This window comes from Diplotaxodon limnothrissa, linkage group LG6, assembly GCF_057381915.1.
Source record: "Diplotaxodon limnothrissa isolate DT_005_m linkage group LG6, D_limnothrissa_male_GT1.1, whole genome shotgun sequence".
NCBI lineage: Eukaryota > Metazoa > Chordata > Actinopteri > Cichliformes > Cichlidae > Diplotaxodon > Diplotaxodon limnothrissa.
Window position 1 is genome coordinate 13,414,414 of NC_140601.1, and position 12,366 is coordinate 13,426,779.

Sequence of the window (12,366 nt, forward strand, 5' to 3'; positions counted from 1 at the left end):
CGGAGTGAAACATTTTAATATTGTCATAATTTCAAACAGCAATGCCTCAACATCAGATTATCAATTTTGTTTAATGTGAATCACTTGGTTTCTTTCTCTCCCTCAGGTGGGAGGTAGCACAGAGGCTTTTCTTAAGGCTGGCCCCACTCAGCCATTCGTCCTGTGGGTTGGAGAAAGAAAGAACATCATCCAAAGTTTCTACCCAAAGTTTCTACATTGTCCTAGATCAAAAGGTCATTCCCTGTGTGACACAGATGGGAGATGCAGGTTTTGACAAGGCAAAACTTTTCAAGGCACATTTTTTAATTTGCCGTGTCCTTTGATAAGGCATTGGACAACTTCTACACATTCATCCAGACCATCAAGTGTATGGCATTGATGTTGGCAGCGTGAAGGACAGTCCTCGGGTCAATGAAACAAGAGGAAGTCTTCACTGTACGGTTTAAAGATATCCACTATTCAGCACTTTGACTGGAAATGTTCATCTGTTACATTTGCAAGATACACCACACAAGTTGCTCAGTGTTATTTAGACATTTGAAGTTCCAGCATGGTTTGTACCCAGGAAAGTTTTTACGTTTGACCTGTGGAGAGCCTGGATGTTCATTTATCTTTCACACGTACTCTGGTTACAAGCGGCACTTATTCCGAGCACATGGAGACTGCGTTCACTCTGAGGTCATCAACAATTTTGAGCCTGTACCTAACGATGGAACCTCTGTTTCACAGCCTGTAAATGTGGCTCATCCCATGACAATAACTACACCAGTTCCAGTTGAAAAAAGGCAAATACTGAACATGTGCAGCTCTGTTATTGCTCAAGTACAATCATCAGGAGTTCCTGAAAGTACTGTACAGTGTTTAGTTGGTTCATTGGAGGAACTGGTTAATGACATCCATGCACATGCAAAACAATCTGTTGTCGACTGTTTGTCAACTGATACATCAAGAGAAACCTTAGAAAAAGTTGAGGATTGCTTTGATCAGCTTGAAAATCCATTTTCATGTCTTAACACAGAATCTAAAAGGATAAGATATTTTGAGCAAAAATGGAAAATAGTTGAACCCATAGAGCATGTTCTTGGTGTGCGTTTTGATGTACGCAAAGATAGAACAACAGGGACATACAGGCAAGTTCCTGTCAATGATAAATTCATGTACGTTCCTATCATGGGATCCCTTTCATCTATGTTTCGAAACAGTGAACTTTGTAGCAGTTTCCAGAAAAAAAAACTAAACATGGAGGGATTGTACAGAGATTTAAATGACGGCTCCTACTTCAAAAATCACAGTTTATTCTCACAACAAGAACATGCTCTCCAGATCCAGCTCTACTATGACGATTTTGAAACTGCTAATCCTTTAGGCTCAAAAAAGGGGGTGCACAAACTTGGTTGTATTTATTTTGTTTTGAGAAATTTGCCACCAGAGTTAAATTCTGTGTTGATGAACATTCATCTTGTAGCCCTTTTTCATTCAGAAGACTTAAAAAAATATGGGTTTGATCCTATCCTAAAGCCACTTGTTGATGATCTAAAGATTTTAGAAACTGAAGGAATGCAAGTGCCCTTTTCAGCCACACCTGTGAGAGGTTCGCTTTTTCAGATTACAGGTGACAACTTGGCTTTACATAGCATTTTTGGTTTTGTTGAATCATTTAGTGCAAACTATTGTTGTAGATTTTGTTTAACTGATAAGACAGAGTTGCAGTCAGTTTTTAGTGAAGATCATGTAGGCTTAACACTGCGTTCCAAAGAACTTCATTACAAACACTGTGGTGCCATTCAACAAAATCCTGCTTTGGCCTCAACATTTGGTGTAAAAAGAAATTGTTTACTCAATTCACTTCGGCTGTTCCATATTTCAGACAACTATGCTGTAGACATAATGCATGATCTACTAGAGGGAGTGGTGCAGTATGAGTTAAAGCTTGTGTTTCAGTACTTGATTAAGACCTCTTTGATATCCTTGAATTCATTGTCACAGAGAATTATAAGCTTTAACTACGGATATGCACAGAGAAGGAACAGGCCAGGTGGGCTAAAACTGGATGACAACAGCAAAGATCTTGGGCTTAATGCTGTGCAGTCATGGTGTCTTTTGCGGAATAGCCCATTGATTTTTGGAGATATCGTTTGCAGAAATGATGGACATTGGAACTTGCTACTTTTGTTAGTTCAAATTGTGAACATTGTTTTTTCACCCATTATAACTCATGGCATGACTTGCTATTTGAAACATCTGATTGCCGATCATCACAAGGCTTTCAAATCTCTCTTTCCAGAACGGAATTTGATTCCAAAGCACCACCTAATGATCTATTACCCACGCTGCATTAGAAAAATTGGGCCACTCATACATATGTGGTGCATGAGATTTGAAGCAAAGCACAAGTTCTTCAAAAGATCTGTAAAGAACTTTAAAAATATCACAAAAACACTAGTAAAAAAACATCAGAATCAATTAGCCTTTCATTTTGAAAATTTTTATTTTAAAAGATTACAGTTCAGCCCCATTAATGAAGTCTTGGCCAGCAGCTTAAAAGGCAGTGAAGCACTGAATAAAATGTGTGATGTTTCTTCTATTGTTTCTACAACTTCCTGGGTCAAAAGTTATGGTACAGAATATCAAGTTGGGATGTATGTTTGTTCTGGTGTTGAAAATGAGATGCCTTTGTTCAGTAAGATTGTCAGTATAATTGTTAGCGATTTCAATACTTATCTTCTAACTTGTAAGGTCTCAACAGTATATTTCAATGATCACTTAAATGCATTTGTTATTGAGGATGGATTAGATGTCTTTGCACTGATCTCTGTAGATGATCTGGTGTACTATAGACCTTATGATAGGCAATTTTCAAATGGCACTGATGACAAAATGTACATTGTCCCATACTGTAATTTTGTATGACTTGTTTACTTGTGGTGTATCTGAATACAAAGTATTTTGGAACGTTAATGTCTTGTATTTCTTTGTAATGGGTGGATGTTGGGGGTTAATTGTAGCAGTAGAGATATCAGAGATTAATGGGAGTTTATTGTAATCTGGTGGTATTAATGATTTGACTGACACTAGTGTTAGTGTTAGAAAATTAACACTATTCAGAGTTGAATTTTTTAACACCAGGGCTAGTGTAAAGTACCACCAACACTATTCGGTGTTAATTTTTAACACTTAACACCAGTGTAGAATATTTTTGACACTGGTCAGTGTTACTCAGTGTTAATTTTTAACTCTGTGCAGTGTTAAAATAACACTAGCTCGTTGTTAAAAATATAACACTTTGAAAAGTGTTAATTTAACACTCAAAAGAGTGGACACATATAGACACTTTTCTAGTGTTAAATTTAACACTCACAGTGTCAATTTAACACTGGCGATTTTGCTGTGTGCAGTTTTTACACGCAGTTACTGTCCCTCTATTTACAAAGGCAGAGGCGTCACGGTGTGATTATTTTACGTGTAGTTTTTTTTCCCTGTGTAATAAAATTCAACATTGCTAGCAATACATTTTTCAAAAAATGCCTCTCTGTGCAAAATGTGTTTAAAAACATAAACAGCTGTGGGATACTGTTTGTCCGTGATTTGAACCAGGGGAACAAATCGTGGCAGGATCAGCCTGATATTATTTGTATCCCGCTGTAACTTTACTGTATAAAGTATAGTATAGTATGTATATCTCCAAAATGTCAGGAGTAGTCATTATAAGAAGTGTTTGTGAACTAAAAATCACGAATGTGGGATACTGTCTGTCCGTGATTTAAACAGCCCAGCGCTGCTCCTGATGAAGGGAAAACCAATTCTGCAGGGAGACCTACCTCGGCACTTGTGCAGGTGAAACCAAAGGGCAGATATGCTTCACCATATTTTATAGTCTTTGGCTTAGAATGAAGTTGGTTTGGAAACATATTCAGTGATGCCTCATCTCCCGCGTTTCTGTAGGCGCCCGTGCTAGCAGTGTCCAAGCGTTTTGGTTTTTTTTTCCCCCCCTTTTCATGCCGCGCCTCCCCTGCCATGGCTCTGCGCCCCCTCTAGGGGGCGGGCCCCACACTTTGGGAAGGTCTGTTATAAACAAACTCTGCTGTCTTCAAGCTCTTTATTTTTATTTTTTCACAGTACTCATATTAGTGACTCACCTCATATTAAGCCACTTAAAATGAAGAAGCAAAGTATTTCTGCAGCAGAGATGATTTTATCCACTTTGTTCATACTTGGATGGAAAGTAACAGAAGAAAACCGAACACAGCTCATAAACACAAACACCTCATACTAACTGCAGAGCACGGTGGTGGAGGTGTGATTTGTTTTGTAGCGTGGGCACAAGCTTCAGTCAATGAGTCAACCATGAAATCCGTCTGATAGGTAAGATGTGGGTATAACTGGGTCATGCAGCAGGTTTACGATCCCAGATACAGCAGCAAATCTACAACAGCATGGCTGAAAAAGAAAAGAATCAAGGTGTTGCAATGACCCAGGCAAAGTCCAGACGTCAACCTGAAACCCTGTGATGTGAAGAGAGCTGTGCATAAACAAATGACCGCAGTCTCTTTTATTTTCTTTATGTAAAGAAGATGGGCCAGAATTCCTCCACAGAAACTGATAAAGAGATAACAGAAAGCAATTACTTAAATTATTGCCGCTAAAAGCTGTTCTATAAGCTACTCAACGCTTGGCTGTATTTGTTTTGTTTTATTTTATTTTTTATTTTTTCACAGTTCTCGGTCTTCAGAGAGGTACTTCAGTGTGTATATCACCAGATGCAGGAAATGTTTGCTTTTCTGACTTATTACCTGGTACTGGACTTTAACCCTGAGCTCCTGGAATATACTGTGTCCTTTGTCCGGGACCTCCCCTTCACTGAACCACTACAGGCGAGGTTCCCGCTCAGCCCACATTATTGATTCCCTGCATTATTCCATCCTCGCTACCTTGCCTCTTGTTCCCCTTTCATCCTCTAATTTGATCTCTCTCCCTCCCACAGAGTCTCTCTTCATTGAGATGCCGTCCCCTTCCCCACATCCATCAGAGCATCGCCTCCCTCTCCCACTCCTCTTATTTCATTACTCTCTCTAATTAGCCCCAAACGAGCCCGTAGGAACCAATAACACGCCTTTGCTCACACATATCAATGAGTTTCTCACACACGTAGAGACACATGCACATCTGCAAAGCCACATTTCATTTGTGTCTGTGTGTGTGGATCTGCGAGTGTGACTCACATCAGTCTTTTTGACTATTTGAACTTGCTGATATGGCCATTAGTTTAGACAGACCTTTCTTTGGTTCATTATGCAAGTAGGAAAGGAAGTGTGTGTGTGTGTGTGTGTGTGTGTGTGTGTGTGTGTGTGTGTGTGTGTGTGTGTGTGTGTGTGTGTGTGTGTGTGTGTGTGTGCGTGCTCGCTGGTCACCTCCTGGTATATAGTTCTGCCTGGGACAGAGTGGTTCACCATCAACTGTTCCCAAACAAACACCCATTTCCTGTGCCCAACTGAGATGCAAGCTGGTCTCACACACACACACACACACACACACACACACACACACACACACACACACACACACACACGGTGTTCACACATGCAAACCCATGTGCAAACACGCAAGCAAACAGACAAGTGTGCAAGTCCATTCATGCGATTAACTCTGAGCCCCAGCAAAGGTAATGAGATAATTTCCTGTTTGTTGGTTTTTTTTACTGTCATTTCACCAAATGTCATGTTCCTCTGTTTGTGAATGTGTTGTTGGGACATTTTATAATGTAAACATTGCGTGTTGACAGTCAGACAGTTTTAAATGGAGCACTGTGTTTAATTATGGCAAGAGAAAGTCGTGTCTGACCGAGAATGGGAAGCAACCCAGGCACAGCTGCAAGTGCAGCTAAACAAACACTCATACATAAAAGATGAGTCCCCCAACCCCACCGCCCTCCCCACGACATACACACATACACGCGCTGCACTATATCTATAAGTGTTTACCTGAGTCTATTGACTAATCTCCTTTTCGTGGGATTTCATTTACCACCTCTCCATGTACCCTGGAAGTGGACAAACAAGGTTCCTCCGTTCCACTTGTTATTTTAAACCTGTATGGATCTGTGCACCTGTGCGTTTATTTCCGACTTTTCCGTCTCTCCTCTCCGTTTTCCTCTCCCCTCCTTCAGGCCCCAAGTCGGTCTGAGAGGACAGAAAAATACCTTTAGGTGTTTTTCATCAGCGCCACTCACCTATCTGTGTATAAAATGGGTTATATGCTGCCTCACCGAGCCTCAGCTCAGCCTGTTTAGCATTGTGTAATGAATTAAGAGTGCTGCCCATTATGAGTGTGTGTGCAAGCAGGTTAGAGTGGATCAATAGCATCCGTGGAGTGAAAGGAAACTAAATCTCTCATCTCTGTCCCCATCTCACTCAGCTGTATCTGTCTCCTTTATTATCGGTGCTCCCCCCATCCTCACCCCCAACCCCCTGCTATCCCTCTCTCCTTCTATTTCTCTCTGCCTCTCTCTCTCACCCAGAAGCAATGAGTGACTTGAAGGGCAGAGGGTGAAAATAGGAATTAACCACAGAGAGCGAGTGAGTGACAGAGCCTGAGAGGAGAAGGAAACGGAGGGATAGACCATGTAAAAGAGATGGGAGAGAAAGATTGTCCCCGATATTGATCTGGTAATCCTCGTTGTGCTCTCTGGCGATTCTAATCTTCCTCCTACACAAGATAAGGAGACGTAAGGAAAGGGCAAGAGAGAGAGGGAGAGAGAGAGAAACAGACTACATGGTGGGAGGGAGTGGTGGGTGAAATGAAACTGTGGGAGGAGGAGCAGTGCCATCCAGTGGTTCAGAGAAACCCTGCACTCAGGGTTTCTTATTATGTCATTATCATACACGTGATAGTGCTCGTGGTAATGTTTCGTCAACATTGAGAGGTGCCTATTCGTAATGCCGTGATCGAACACTCGAACATATCACCTCCTTTCCCCTCAGCACAGAAGGAGCTACAAGAGTTCAACATGCTTTAAATGTAGGGCGACATGTGTGGCATTATGTAGACACAAATACACGTTGAGATACACAATTTGTCCCATTAAACACAGTAAAATACTGTCAGATATCGCAGGTGTTTTAATGTGTTTAAACTGTTTTCATGCACTTTCTCACTTGTTTGTTTCCTTGGTTTTCTGCACATTATTTAACTTATTTTTTTTCTTGAGCGAAGACAAAATCACAGCTTCCGTGGCAAATCCTGTGCGTTTACATTTCCCACAGGGGTGCAGCTTAGTTAGTGTTCAAGTGACCGCTCTGCAAAAGAACGCTGACTGGCTGACTACATGTAGTTATTCAGCCAGAGTGTTGATGTCCCCACATCCACACACGTCCCCACACACTCTCTGCCACACAAACATTAGAGACCACATTACGCACCCATAACAAATACAGTACTTTAGAGCCCGAGCATTTACACTGGCATCAGTCACTACTTTTGCCACTGCAGACCTGAGGGACAGCCTCTGCAGTTCACTTTGTCATTTTACAGCTTTTTAAAGATCACTTGTTAAACGAGGTCAAGGAACTTGATATAACGTGATTTCACACAGATGAGTTATGGGTGGACTCAAGCAAAAGAGGACTCGAGTGTGACTTAGAAAGAATAAAAAAGTACTGTATAATACAATACAGTGGTGTACACTTGGAAAAGCACCAAGGTCACTGCAGTTAAATAACACTAAAATAACTTCTGAAATTAACTGTGGAAAAAACTATTTAGTTTGCTGGCACAAAAACTTGCACAAAAATATATCTGAAACAACACTGTGTGTCAAAATAACTCAAAAAGCATACAGGAAATGTGTCTTCACTTTGAATTTTGCTCATTTTTGTCACATTTGTTAACACAACACTTAGTGCTGCATATGTTTACTTAGAGTGGAGCTATCTGTGTGAATGGTATATTTCAGTCACATTGCTGCCTCCAGTTTCACTCATTTGCATCTTCAGTTGTAAGCTACATGTATGTTACCTGCCCAGCTAACACAGTCAAAGACTAGCTGGTGAACCTATTGGAGCATTAAGTCGGTCTATATTCAGATATTACCATTAAAAGTTGACAGAGTTTAAAAACAGAAGTAAAAAGAGAATTTGTATTGATCTGCAGGCTTGAAACTCCAGATGAATTGTAATGCTGCTCCACATCTACTGAATGCATAATTAAGCAGCTGCTTGCTCGACATTCCACCATGACAGTTTTATAAGGTAATGGGTTTTGGCCACTAAAGTTAAAATGTAAAGTGCAGCCATCATCAGATCATTCGCTCTGAGAATGAATTCCTAGACCTGAATATCAGCATTGCTTAGGAGGTGAGACTACATGCAGGGTCCAGGTACTACCTGGAGGTACCTGGAACTCCTGGAAATACCTGGAAGTGTGCTGTTGATTAACCCCAACCACACTTTACTATTGCAGCTGCCTCAAGTGTGTTTTCTGATGCTAAAAAAGAGGCCCACTGTCATGGTCCGGGTGTGTGCCAGTGTGTCTCCCTCCGAGCCGGCGTCTCCACCCCTGGGAGGGGCCTCAGTGTTTTTGCTGATTGCTTACATCTGTGGGTAATTAGCCGGGGACTCATAAGGCCAGCGTTCTCAATCTCTCTTCGCCAGATTCTCTGCTAAACATCAGTCAGTGCAGGCCACCACCATAAATTCCCTACGTGTTTTTTTGAATCACCTTGCCTCACTGTATGTTTGTTTTTTGTGCGCCTCCTTTTTCAGCTACACCTAACTGTCAACCCCTGGCGAAGAGCTTCTACTTGGATGCTGGACCTTCTGGCAGTCCCTCAGGCTATTACCAAAATTACCTACCTGCCTCTCTGCCTCCACGCCAGGAGTTTTTGGATTTACACACCCGGACTACTCACCCCTCTATGTCATCTCCGACCTCCGTTGGCAAGTACGCAGTACGAAGGAGGATTCTGAGCCAAACAACATATTCATATGCCTCCTTATCTATGTTTGAACATCTGCATTCTGTTACAGTGACCCCGACCTTTTCCTGGACCCTTTGTGACTTGCTTTCCAGTCCAATCCCCGGAATAGCTGTCCTCTCTGACCCGGACCAGATCGTTATTTAGTTTAACGTCTACGCTCACCTTTTGTTTATGAATATTTTGTGTAAACATTAAACATTATTCTTAAAATATACTTACGAGCTGTTCGGCGTCTTGCGTTTGAGTCCTGTCACTCGTCTGAAACGGTCTCGGCCGTAACACCCAGTTATAGAAAAAGGGATCAACATAAGGATTTTTTTATTATACTGTCTGCAAAATCAACATAAATCATCATAGGACATAAAACATAACTAACATTGATATAGAACATTTAAAACATTAACAGTGACAAAAGGCAGGTTGCTTACCATATTTGCACTACCTTTTACCTTTTTATCACAGAGCTAAGTCATCCTGAGTGATAACAACCCTTACATGTGTGTTTTTTGTTTGTTTTGTTGGGTTTTTTTGGACAAGCTGGACTATTTTGAGATGAGTTTTTTAAAGGGTTTTCGATATGTGGGTAATTCCATGTTATGCAGCCAATTTTTAGGACATTTTCAGCTCAAATATCTTCAATTTGCAATATGGTATAAGGTCTGAACATATACAAAGAGTCCTGTGAGATTTTAGCTTCATATATCAAATAGTTTTCAAAATATATATTTCTGAAAAATGATCCTTTGACCCACTTGCAAATTATTTTTTACACTTTGAAATCTGTGGCAACGTTTGAACATGAATATGTCAACAACTATTAAAGATGAAAGCTGATATTTTCACTGGTCTTTTGTGCCATCACAATGATTTACGATCTGTAATTTTGGACAGATACATCACAAAACTTCTGAGCGTTGGCTAATACTGTCTATGGATATAACTTTCTGAAGTGTTTAACTGAGAACTATGGTCATGTTCCGGTAACTCTCAAGACTTTGAAAAACCGAAAAACACAAATATTTTAGAAATCTGTCAAAAACTTGTTTAAAACTAAAAATTATGGAATATTCACAGAACTCACATTTTTATGCTCAAATCTGAGCCGCCACACTGGACTAACAGAAACTAATCAAGCATAACATCCAATCACTGAAATGATTTTTCCTCTCCAGTAAGTAAATAACTATAATTTTTCATCTCAATCAAAATAATAATAATTTACTTTACTATTTTTTCTGCTTTTGGACAACAACAGTTTTAGCAATTAGATTTAATAGCTTGAACAAACTAGATGATTAACCATTATATAAACATAAATTAAACTGAATTACCAATGCTGGCTTAAACCTTACTTTAGGTGGTGGTGTGATAAATTTCTTTTAAGCACTCTATGTATTCTGAAAGTACAGGTTGGGGTCATCAGAGGTGATGACTCGGATCTCACTGGGTTAAACCTGGAAAAGTGTTGCGTTATCAACTAAGAATGGAAATAAAGAACTTGTTTGCTCACAGTATGTCACGGTTCTGGGTCCGTTGGACCCAGTATTTTGAGTTTATTATGTTTTGGTTTATTTTTGCATTATGGATTGTTTTCTGATGTTCTGGTGCTTTGTTTATTATTATCATTATGGATCTGTTTCTGTTATTCTTGGTGAGGGATCAGTTCTTGGGTTTTGGGTTCTCATGTGTGTTGCAGTTTCTGTTCAGTGTCTAGTCTGTCTCTCAGTGTCATGTCTGCATCTGGTTTAGTAATTCTTGTTTCCTGTCTTATTGTGAAAGTCTTTGTCTTATGTTAGTGTGTGCAGCTTAGCTCCCCCGTCTCGTTAGCCCTGATCTCCCCCAACTGTGTCTCCCTTCTGTTGCCCATTCCCTCATTACTACCCTGTGTATTTAAGCCCTGTGTTTTCCCATGCTCGGTGTCGCGTCGTACCATCAGATTATGCCTGTGTGTTTCTGTTCTCCATAGTCCGTGTTCACTTCATGTTTTGTTTTCGTACCAGCAATAAAGCCGAGGTTTTTGAGTTTCAAGTTAGTGTCTGAGTCCTGCGTTTGGATCCTCCTTTCCGTCTGCCCGCACACAGAGCCCTGACACAGTAGCTTACTTAAGTTGCTTACTAAACAGCAACAAGGAAATACTGTATGTGCTCCATCTGAAACATGCCTCTGTATAAACTACAACAGTTACTCAAAGAGCAACCAGGTAATGGGAATCCCTCAAAATCTTGTGGAGCTCAAACTTAAAGGCTCTTTTAGGTGCACTTTCAACCAATATCTCTAGCTGGATACAACATTTTGGACAATATGTGAACACTCTTAATTTAACACAAACACTCCTTTTCTTCCTTCCTTTCTATCTCCCCTTTTCCTCCAGCCGCATTTGACATCCTCAAGGGCCATTTATTAACATGGATTATTTGTCGAAACGAACAAAACCTGGCAGGAAAATAGCAGCCTCTCTACCGACCCCTCATCCCCACCCCTTTTCTCTGAGCCAATACACCACCAGAAGCCCCGCAGCAAGACTGAGATAAAATGAAAGAAAGACAGAGAGACATGTGAGAACAGCAGAAAGAATCCACTTTTTCATTGACCTTTTCTTGGAACATCATTCACAAGGCCCTGGGTTTGATTGCATCTCTGTGTTTGAGATTAGCCATCAATAACTGTGTCGTTAATGTCAAGCCACCGCTGACCTGACTTCCTCTGGTAGGCAGATAGGAAGGAAAAAAGAGAGAGCAGCTAGCTGTCTAGTAACCCAAGCACCACAAAAGCTGGATCACAACTCCAGTGTTTGAACTGTGCAGGAAATCAAATAAAAAGGAGCCACATCCAGAAAGCACTGGCATTTGTACAGTATAAGACAATATCGATCCCTTTATTCACCACACCTGCTGCTGTACGTCCTACGAGTGATGTAACAGTTTCAGTTCCACTGCAGTTGATTTTGGTCAGAAAATTAGGAATGTTGCCAGGGAAACAGGACTGTAAAATCAGTCAGTAAACGTGACAACATGACACACTGGTACATTACATGCCCAACATTTTTTACATATAATCAGTTACAGTTACATTTTTGTCACTATAACAAGACTATGTGAGGAATAATAATATTCACATTTACTACTGTACATTCCATGAAATATATTACATGAAATTTTAACATCCTGTTTCCTGCAAATATTTTAGAAATGTTTGTTAATGTAATGTTAAGCTGTTTTGTTTTATAAGCAGTTAATTTGTTTTACTTTACTATTATAAATAAATAGATATTTATTAGCATTACTACATTATCTGTATTTGAAACCACAATATTGTAAATGAAAGAATAATGTATAAATGTTTATGTATGGTATGACGTTGATAAGTTTGATAATACATTTAAAAATTACATTTCT